Source organism: Malaya genurostris, chromosome 3 (genome assembly GCF_030247185.1).
Source record: "Malaya genurostris strain Urasoe2022 chromosome 3, Malgen_1.1, whole genome shotgun sequence".
Taxonomy (NCBI): Eukaryota; Metazoa; Arthropoda; class Insecta; order Diptera; family Culicidae; genus Malaya; species Malaya genurostris.
Genome location: NC_080572.1, coordinates 178,153,992 through 178,165,001, shown reverse-complemented (window position 1 = coordinate 178,165,001; position 11,010 = coordinate 178,153,992).

Below are 11,010 nucleotides of genomic sequence, written 5' to 3'. Positions count from 1 at the left end.
GTTCTCTCAACGTTGGCAACACTTTTATACATATTCTGTCAAATTTTGACGCATATCGTACGATTAGTTTTTGATTGCCGTCTATACAAAGAAGTTGAAAATTTTTCGTGTGGCGATTTTTATAATGGATGAAAATTTAGAACAATGTGCGTGCATCAAATTTTGTGTTGCAAATGGATTTAAAAAACGTTGGAAATGTTAGAAAAGGCCTTTGGTGAATCGTGTCTAGGAAAAACACAGGCATACGAGTGGTATAAACGCTTCAAAGGTGGTCGTATAAGCTTGGATCATGATGAGATCCCTGGCCGCCCAACAACATCTGTTACTCAAGAAAACATTGAATCGGCGAAGCAAATCGTGTTACAAAATCATTCTGTACCGATTAGAGAGATTGCTGTGTTGTTGGGAATCTCTTATGGATCAGCCGAACACATTTTAACTGATGTTTTGGGTTTAACACGCGTCGCTTCTCGGCTGGGGCCAAAAAATCTGAATTTCATTAAAAAACAGCGTAGTGTTGATGTTGGTTGTGTCGCAGTTTTTGGTCAAAAACTCAACCAATATCATCAACCAAACACCGTACTCTCCAGATATGGCCCCGTGTGACTTTTTCCTCTCCCCAGACTCAAATTGCCATTGCGGGGAACGCGTTTTGAGACCATAGAGACCATAAAAAAGACTTCGCTGCGTGAACTAAAGGCCATACCTTCGGCGGCCTATAAAACTTGTATGTAAAATTAGATCAAGCGTTGACATGCATGTATTGCCGCAGGAGGAGAGTACTTTGAAGGCGATAATAAAGAAATTTATTAAAAATTGAAATGTTGCGTTTTACCTTTTTTGCCTTTCTCATATAGAAAGGTTATGCAATCACTGTGAAAACCGACTTTTGAACTGAGGCCCGGAGGGCCGAGTTTCATATACCATTCGACTCAGTTCGTCGAGTACGCAAAATGTCTGTGTGTGTGTGTGTGTGTGTGTGTGTGTGTGCGTATGTGTGTATGTAACGTTTTTTTGCACTAACTTTTCTCGGAGATGGCTGCACCGAATTTTAACAAACTTAAATTCAAATGAAAGGTCTTGTGGTCCCATACAAAATTCCTGAATATTATTTGGATCCGACTTCCGGTTCGGGAGTTATGGGGTAAAATGTGCAACAAAATAAAAAATATTTTTTCTAACTTTTCTCATAGATGGCGCGACCGATTTTCACAAACTTAGGTTCAAATGAAAGGTTCTGTAGTCCCATACGTAGCTCCTGAATTCCATGTGGATCCAACTTCCGGATCCGGAAATATAGGGTAAAGAGTGTAAAAAGTTGTATACCATCACTGAAAATGGGGAAAAACCTTAAATTTTTTCTAAATCGACCTCAAATGTTATCCAAATGATAGTTTTTATCAGTAGACGGTCTTCGGTTATTCTTTTAAGAATCGAAGAAAATTATTTTGAGGAATACCACAGTATTATATATGATAGTTTGATTGATATGAGAAAGGCATCATTACACCACTAGGTGGATTTAAACAGGTTTTTATACATATAAAAAATAGGTATAGAATTCGCTCAAAATTTAGAAAAATTTTCCGAGGCCCGGAGGGCCGAATGTCATATACCAATCGATTCAGCTCGACGAACTGAGCAAATGTCCGTGTGTGTATGTGTGTGTCAACTAAGAGGTCGAGATCTCAGAGATGGCTGGACCGATTTTGATCAAACTAGTCGCAAATGAAAGGTCTCCCCGTCACTCAGAACGCTATTGACTGGTTTTGAGATCGGATGTTTACTTTTTGAGTTATACGAAGTTTTATGTCAAAATCTTTTTTAAGGTATCTGTCACAACCGACCTTGAAAACAGAATATATTTTCAGACTTAGATTCCGCACGGTAATAGCTATCCCACAAGCCATAGATTGTTAAAATCCATCCATTTTTAACGGAGATATCGAAATTTTTGTGTAAGCGACTTTTTCATCTATTTCAGCAGTAGAAGTTTTGAGCGCTGTCTGGCAAAGAAATGCTTCGGAGCAACATAAAACACGATTTTTCATACTGTTACATACATTTGTTTCTAAGTACCCAAAAGACTGTGTACAGCATGATATTTTGCCTCGGACCGATTTTAGCACGGTTCGTTTTTGGCAACATATTGATTTAAACTATTTACAGCAATAAATAATGGAAAAACATAACAGCCATATACCATTCGAATCAGTTCGTCGAGATCAGCAAATGGGTGTGTGACAAATAATTTCACTCAATTTTTTTCGGAGATGACTCAACCGTTTTCTACAAACTCAGATTCATATGAAAAGTCGTATACTCCCAAACAAGGTTCCTGAATTATTTTTGGTTCCGATTCCTGTGTAACTCAATCTGAACCGATCTAAGATTTTAATGAAATTTAAGAACCATCTAAGATTCAAATGAAAAGTCTTTAGATTATATAAGACATCTTTGTTTTTCAGTCAAATCCAACTTCCGGTTTTGGAGATACAGGATGATTAGTATAAAAATGTCTATTTCACATAAATTAAACAGGTTTATCGAGTTAGCAGATTTGGATAGTCGATAACCAAATAAACTTTCACTTTCATTTTTGATTGTGTTCAGTTTCCATTTCGGAAGGCACCCAAAAATTTAATTCGCACTACGATTCCTCAAAGATGTCTACATTGATTTTCAAACAGTTTGAAACAAATGTAAACTATACAGCTACTCAGGTGAATTTATCTGACTTCGGCCATACCGATTTTAGAATTCCGTTTCTCAAAGCTCAGTTGTTTTCTCAAAAAATGCCTAATCGAATTTCAGAAACAAAAGTTCAAATTAAAATAAATACAATTTTATCCAATTCTGACTTCCGATTCTCGAATTGTAGGATGATGAATTTTTAAAATTCAAAGCGATATAGAAGATGACAATCCCGAAAAGCTTCAAAGTTGGACTCAAAAATATTGCAATTTATTCGTCATATGGCCATACGAATCGGTTTGGGTTATGTTGGATTCTGAATACCGGCTCTGGAAGTACCTTAAATTACACTAAACTCTAAAGTGAAAATTACTTCGACTTATCATGGAATGTTTAATCGATTGTTACACTTTTAGATTCAAATTCGATCCGATTGGAAGTTTCGATATTACAGAATAATGAGTATTCAAAATCTCAAATTGCCACTTAAAACGACTGACATTAGAATAATGTCATGAAAACTGGAACACCGAAAAATCTTCATGCAAAAAACATGCGAATTGATAAAAAAAGGTATCATCTCACTGCTAGGTGGATTAAGCACGTTTTTTAATAAAATTCCGGTTTTTTTTATCATAAGGTATCTCCAAAAACTGAACTGTTCATCAATAGACTCAGGACCGCCGAGATGACAGGATGAAAAGGAGGAATCCTCTCGGACCCGGACTAAAAAAGTGGGCCCGGAAGTTTGAAAATGTGAAACGTTTTTTTTTATTGTTCATAATAAAAAACGTTCTTAATCCACGTAACAGTTTCCACGAAATTATTTTAATGACTGTCATTTTAAATGACAGTTTTTAATTTCAATCACTCATTACCTCGTAATTTTGGAACTGCAAGACGAATCGGATATAGAAATTGTATAAAACCTTAAATTTATTCCTTTTAATTTAATATTTTAAATGTGACAATCGATTAAGCACATTCTTTATACACAATATATTTAAACAAAACGTATCGGTTATGAACAATGAAGTTAAACTCGAGCTGGGTAAAAGGAAACTATAGCATTTGCTATTATCAATTGAATTAAAAAACTGATAGTTCTAGAACAAATCAATCTTATTCTAGAATTCATATTTAGTTTTTAAACTTATCACTTAGCTTTGTACATATATGTAAGTAGACCATAATCTACGTAGAACCCGTTTCAAAAGTCCTCAGTAAGGAAACAAATTGTATAAGGGTTTTCTTGTTACTGTTGCCAATTGACATTAGAATATACGTAGCTTGTAGAAGTTACCAATAATCACGAACTAAACTATGTGTATGTGCAGTCACTATTTTTTCAACTTTATTTGAAATTTTATTCAAAGCGCACCAACTGATATCGGCGATCAAAAAATTTTTTTATTCATCAACATAATCACCTTTTAGGGTGATACAATGGTTCCAACGTTTTTCTAATTTTTAATACAATGTTTATAAAAAAAATTATCTTTCGCTTCAAAATAAGCTTCAGTTTCAGCGATGACCTCCTCCTCATTTGAGCCAAATCTTTTTCCCTGGAGCATTTTTTTAAGATCAGCAAAGAGCCAGTAGTCACTGGGGGCTAAATCTGGCGAGTATGGGGTGTGGGGAAGCAGATCAAAGCCCAATTCGTTCAATTTCGCCATTGTTTTCATCGACTTGTGGCAGGGTGCATTGCAGCAATCGCGGCACCAGATTAGAAAAAACCTATTTCATGCTCAATTTTTCATGAATGATAGTAAATACACTTCCATATGATATATGTGTCATCTCAGCAATCTCACGGAGCTTCACTTTACGATCTTTCATTATAATTTTTTTCACTTCGCTCACATTTTCCGGTGTAACGGCTTCCACAGGTCTACCCGAACGTTCCGCGTCATTTGTGTCGGTACGACCACGTTTAAACTCGGCGAACCACCGACAAATCGTTGCTTTTGATGGACAAGAGTCCGGATAACAATTTTCAATCCATTGTTTCGCTTGCACGGTGTTTTTACCCATTAAAAAAACAATGTTTTATCAAAACACGAAACACGGTTTTTTTCCATTTTTTAAACAAACTACAAAACGACTCCTTTACTCCAACCTCGATAACTCAGCTGTTTCTGGTCGGATCGACTTAAAATTTTGACCCGTTTCAAGCAAAGGTTAGTACTCTAGAAAGACGTGGTTACTGGTTTACTACGAGCGCCATCTCTGCTTTAGATCTCTTATTGATCCATGTATTAAGTAAGGAAACGATATGTAACATAAAGATACTTGGGATATAGAAACAATGAACAAACACAAATGGGTTTCAAGGCCATCATCTCGTAGCCTCTTGTATTCCATATATTCTATTGTCACGGTGCATTTTTCATTATTACAATGTATTTGTAAGGTACAAGCAATTTCCGATGTCGAAATTGTGGTTTGGTATCATGTGCCATAAGAGTGATCTACAAAAGCTATAAGTTAATCTTATAAAACCGATACACTGAAGAGGAATATACAAAGCATTCCGAAATACGTGTCTGTATTCTAATGTTAATTATACTTCCGTGAAAGTTTAGTGAGTTTTGTGAATGTGTAGTAACGTTAAATTAATATAGTAGAATCCAATGTTACAAAAAAGTTAAAGTGTACATTTTTTAACCTCGGATAAACCATGCTTCATATCTCGACCCCAATCTTTTTTAAAGAGTTCAAGTGTTCGGCGTATTTCTTGTTATAATATAGCCTACAATTCCTCCGAAGGAATGAATTCTCTATCACACAATGTAGGCAAATTATAACTTTAGTTTTACTTCTAGGTGCATTAATGATAACTTTAATTATATAAAGAGAAGGGGACAATTCCAATCGAAAATTCTTCGGAAGGCATTTAGGCTCCAAAATCAACTTTTGAAGCGCAAACAGAAAACGCGTTTTGGAGCAATTGTGACCACTGTGCACTGGAATAGGAAGAAAAGTAGCTTACAAAATATCTCCGTTGAAAATGGACGAATTTTAACAATAAACACACAAAAAAATGCCGAGATTCGCACTGCCGAGTAATCAGCAATCATCTCGGCAAAAATAAAATAACTGAGCGTCTCGGCACCCTCAAATTTGACAAACGTCAAATATTGCCGAAATCGCCAGCATAAGATTTACTGTTTGCTCAGTGAAACGTTCGCTGAATATTCGGCAATAAAATAAAACGAAAAAATGAAAAAAACAAATTACCGAATCATCAGTAATTAAAAATCTAGTTAAATAATTTTGTTTGTAATTTCTAAACATTATAAACACACCATTCAGGATCAAAAATTCATTTTATTAACACTTAAAGGAGGCTTACAAATTTGTTGCCAGTAGTGCTTAAAGCCTCTACCTTAAAACATGTAGCATAATAAAAAGCGGCGTTTCCGGATGCGGCCACCTGGAAATATGAAAATAAAAATAAATATACAAAAATTTTCAATATTTAATTATGCATATACGGTATTGTTCAAAAAATAAACTTACTTCGATCTATTGAATTTGTCCATGCATTGGGTTATTTTTTCGCATATCCCCCAAAGTTTTGCCTCGAGGACTCTTTGAGCCCCGTGTTGGGTGTTTTTCCCTTATAATGTGATCTGATAAATCTGATTTGTAAAAATCATTCATTTTGTTTTGTTTTTAACAGTAAAATGATTACTTTCGAAGTAAGTTGAAGGCATGTTTTTGGTACATTCTTTCAGTCAGGTCAAGACAGAGATAACCTGCATCAAATATTTGTTGTGAAGAATGTAGTTTCTTATATTATTGATTATCAATACTTACGTTTGGATTGTTAAAAAGCTCCCAGAAAAAGATATAAGCAGATAAACTTCCACTTTAGAAACGCGTCGAAAGCTTTTCTGTTCATTCATGGTTGAAAAAACAGTTTTGTTTTTGTCGTGAATACGACTTACTTTACTATGGGGTGCCTTTTCAAAATTTACCATCTACCCTAAGTTTTTGATCGTGAATATCTCTTGTTGTATCTAACGAATCAACGCAATTTTTGCTACATGCCATCGGAAATATGATCACAATTTTATGATAAAATTTTCAGTTGCGTGACATAATCTCTAATAATTCAAAATTAAACTTTTCTGAAATGTTTGGTATAAACGAGTGTCAAAGAAGATAATTCATAAGGCGCGTTTGCCTTTCTCGTATTTTTAAAGCTCATAGCTCAGTGATCTGTGAAAGGATTTATATAATTTAACTAGAAATAGAATCGAAATTTTTCAACTTAAACGTGTATAGCAACAGCATTGAAGTATTTCAATAGTACACTATCGAAAAAACCTGTCTCATTTGACCCATGTCAACACCAGCCAATCAGAACGCGTTGTGAGGAAGAGAACAAAATATTTGCTGCTGTACAACAAATCGTTCTAGAAAAATGTTCCGAACAGTGTTTAATATCGTAGTGAGTTCCACAATTTGGTCCTTCTGAAAGGCAGGAATGAATGCCGTATAGCATCCTGATAGTTTCTTTCAATAAATTATGCAAATCCGAAATGAAATAATTGACATTAAAATTCGGTGAAAAAGCTACAAACGAAATCAGTAAAAAGAAACCTCTTAACAAAAATTGGATCAGTTTGGATTCTATCGCCACTGTGAGCAGATGCATTGTGTGTCGTTCGCAAAGCTTCCGCTTCCGACAAGAGCGATTACGTCACAGCTGCCAGTCGTTTGCATTGGTGAAAAAATAACGAAAAGAGGACAACGGTGGGGAGTATCACACAAAATCAGCCGTTCTAATGGCTCTAAAAGTTTTCTAAAGAACTATTAGGATTTCTTCTTCGCAAATCGAAGGTAAATATCCTCAGTTTAGTGTAAATCTAGAACAGTTTGATTAGATTTGTGCACTTTTCGCTGTGTGAAATTAACAGTAATCGAGATCAAGTGAAGCCTTCTTTATTTTTACGAAAAATGTGAAAAAGGGAAATGCTTGCATAATTCATACAATTGATCAACTAATTGATATTCGGAAGTGTTAAGGAACATGTCAGTTGTTTTCGTATTCACGACATCCAGTTATGTCTCTGACATTACCCACCCGCCTTTTTTAAGAAATAAAACTAATACGGTTTATTCGAACAATAAGTTTTGTGGTATCATTATCAAATAGTGGATTTATTTCAGCAATGAAATCAGCTAGAACAATTATATTTTTTTTTAGCAAGACCAAAATTTTTATTCACATTAAACAGAGACCATTGTTGATGTTGACGGCAGAAAATATTTTGAAACAATCATATTCTAGCTTGAAATTAACATTATAATCAGATTTGACACTCTACTAACTGATTTGTTATTTAAAAAAAGTTCAATTTCTCTGCGTGTAGTTTGATCAAAATCGGTCCAGTTATCTCTGAGATCTCGACCTCTTTGTTGACAACACAAATTTTTCTAAAGTTTGAACTAATTGTATATCTATATTTGATATGTATAAAAAACCTTTTTCAATCATCTAGAGGTGTAATTATGCCTTTCTCATATTACTTATATTTTCAAAAATATCACTAGAAGATTCTGTGAAGAACTTTTTTTTTTAAATCTTGAATAAAATAAAAAAATTTTTTTGGGTATAAACTAACATAACCTTTTCAATTTGTAAACAGTTATGTCAAGTTAATAAGAATTCTGGCTAGGTCTTTATTTTGCATCGTCGCACTAAATGATTAAACACACTTTAGTTTTGGAACCGGAAGTCGGATTCGGAAGAAATTAAATAGCAACCTATGAGACTATAGGAACTTTTATTTGAGCCTGTTTGTGGAAATCGAACCAATCATCTCTGAGAAAACTCAGTGAGTCTCGTTTTAAACTTTTTGACCTCTATTTCCGGTATTTCTGGAACCAGGAACTTGAAATCAGTATAGCCGAGGTCGGTCAGTTTAGTAAGTAACTAATATAGCCTACAAATTGAATCAGTTTTAAGCTAAACCTTGATGAATTTTACCCTTTTTTGCATTGTCGCACTAAATGACGGTGTGAAATTCAATGGCAACCTAACACGCACAGACACATACATTGCTCAGCTTGATGAACTGTGTCGAATGATATAGAACACTTAGCCCTCTGGGTCAATTTCATAGAAAAGCATCGTTATCATGCCTTTTTAATAACCCTAACAAGTACGTACAAATTGAATAAAAGAATTAGAAATTTACATTTTGTTCACCTGAAAAATATAAATTTTAATGTGACAACCCTGCACAAAGCACGCTGCGAATGGAGCAAAGCCGCACGTACCGACAAGTGCCAGTTTTGCATCGACATTTTGAATGGCGATTTGAATGTTTTGACACTCATCGCCTATAATACCGGAACCGAAAGTCGAAACAGGATGAAATTGAGCAGTATATTTAAAGACAATGAGAGCTTTAATTTGAATCATGATTCGTGAAAATCGGCTTAACCGTTGCTGAGAAATCGAAGTGAGTTCCGTTTTTGGAGATTTTTCTCACTATTATCGGTGCTTTCGAAAGCGGAAACCGAGGACTAGTAGTCCCAAAGTAGCTTTTTATATTCACTAACTAACAAGATCTGCCAACTAGATGAATTTAGCAGTGAGTTTTATAAAATGGACAACTTTTCGAGGATTTGTTTTTAAAGAATTTGAGGACTTTTAATTTGCTTCTTAGTTTGTGAAAATCGGTTAAGAAATTTCCGAGAAAATTGAGTGCGCATTTTTTAATACGTTTGCCCATATTTCCTTGTAATTCCGGAACCGGAAGTCGGATTCAAATGAAATTCAAGAAGATTGTATAAGGCTATAAAACCTTTCTTTTGAATCTAAGTTAGTAAAAATAGGTTTTAAGCCATTTTGGAGAAACGTGTGTGACTATTTTTTTTCCTTTTTTTGGTGCATATCACCCTCTAATTCCGGAACCGGAAGTCGGATCCAAATAAAACTCAGGAGCTTTGTATGGGACCTTAGGACCTTTCATTTGAATATAAGGTTGTGAAAATCGGATAAGCCATTTCTGAGAAAATTGAGTGACATTATTTGACACACACACAGACATTTTGTGATCTTGACGAACTTAGTCGAATGGTATATGACACTCGGTTGTAAAGTTGGTTTTCACAGCAATTGCATAGCTTTTCTATATGAGAAAGGCAAAAAGGTAAAATATTAAAAATAAAAGCACTTTTGACAAGAGAACTATTTAGTTGAGTTAATGTATCAAAAAATCTGTTAATTCGACGTTATTCCTATGCCAATAATTTTTTTGGATACTTCTCTCCCGACAGCCCTGATAAGCCTTAAAAATTTGATGAATGGCCTGCTGCCTATTTTGGTCGAAATCGTTTATGTCGAAATCGAGAATATTGAGTACAGTTATTCGTCAGCCATTAGATCGTCGAACTTCATCCATGACCCGACTGTAGCTTTCCACTAAGCCTTAATTTGTTGAAATCGAATTTATCATTTCCGAGAAAGTTAAGCGAATAGTAAAATGTTTAAAAGGAACAACAATATTTTCCGTTCTTGTCGAACTGAATGTATAGGTAGAGGGGTCTCCGGGGCTTTGATTATATATCCTTTTTATAGAGGAAGGTAGGAATGCTTTATCTTAGTTATCAAGCAATTATTCAAACCATGTTAATAGCAGTGCAATATTATTTATCATCAAACCATGAGAAATTACTTCCAAACGGTTTTCGGCACTAAAGATTTTTTTGCATCTTTTCCAATGTCATTTATAAGATCTTACAAAAATTCAGTCCCGATGGTTTTAGAGACATGTTCAGACTCCTAAAACATTATCCTACTAAATCTGATGTTAAATAATTTTCTCGAAAGTGTATTTCCAACAATATTCAAAGAAACAACAGCCTCAACACTTCCACAGCCTAGTTTTGAAACAAACCACTTTATTTGACACCTAACAACCAGTTTTTATCCATCTACTAGTGTGATAATGCCAATTTTATATTATTTATATAAATTCCCTTTATATGGTAAATCTCGTACAAATAGAAATTTTGATGTGGTATTTTAAAAAAAAAACTTTTTATTGGATCTTTAAACACGTCGCTCTAAATGACAATTTAAAATTTTAAACATGCGTTTTTATTTTTCACGAAATACTCAACGAAACCACGTGCTTGCTCATTACGAACATTACTATTTCAGTACATAGATCAATTTCTTGAGTTCCATTATTACTATAGAATTCTTCGAAACGGAAAAGCTCTCGCGTTTCGAGTACGGCATTTATAATTCCCTCAACTGCTTGTGCTGACACACTCTTGTCGTGAAATAAC